The sequence below is a fragment of the Odocoileus virginianus genome, chromosome 5, assembly GCF_023699985.2.
Source record: "Odocoileus virginianus isolate 20LAN1187 ecotype Illinois chromosome 5, Ovbor_1.2, whole genome shotgun sequence".
Taxonomy (NCBI): Eukaryota; Metazoa; Chordata; class Mammalia; order Artiodactyla; family Cervidae; genus Odocoileus; species Odocoileus virginianus.
The window spans coordinates 63978798-63979233 of NC_069678.1; positions in this window are offsets into that span (position 1 = coordinate 63978798).

The following is a 436-nucleotide window of genomic DNA, read 5'->3' on the forward strand; positions in this document are numbered from 1 at the left end:
TTTAACTATGTGCCCCTTTTATCCTTGAATTTTGTGTTACAGTCAGCCTCTAAACAGTAAGTGTTCGAGAATATGTTAATTGTTGAAAGAACACATTACAGCGAGATAACTGTGATGCAGCATGTTTCATCAGGAGATGAGTGTCATACTGAATTTGAAGCTGGGAGCTCTGCCCTCAGGTTCAGATCCAGGCTGGCTACTTCTTAGCTTTGTGACCTTGGGCAGCCCACTTAACCTCTCTGAGTCTCATGGAATTCTCTTCTGTGACAGATACATACCTCTCACAAGGTCTCTGTGAGGATTCAGTAAGAAAAGTAATTCAACAAATATTATTTTCCAGGAATCTCCAAAATGTTGGCTGTGCAAGGCACTAGGAAGCTATGTAATGGCACTTGGTAATCGTTAACAAATGGAAGGGGTTATTATAACCATAAAA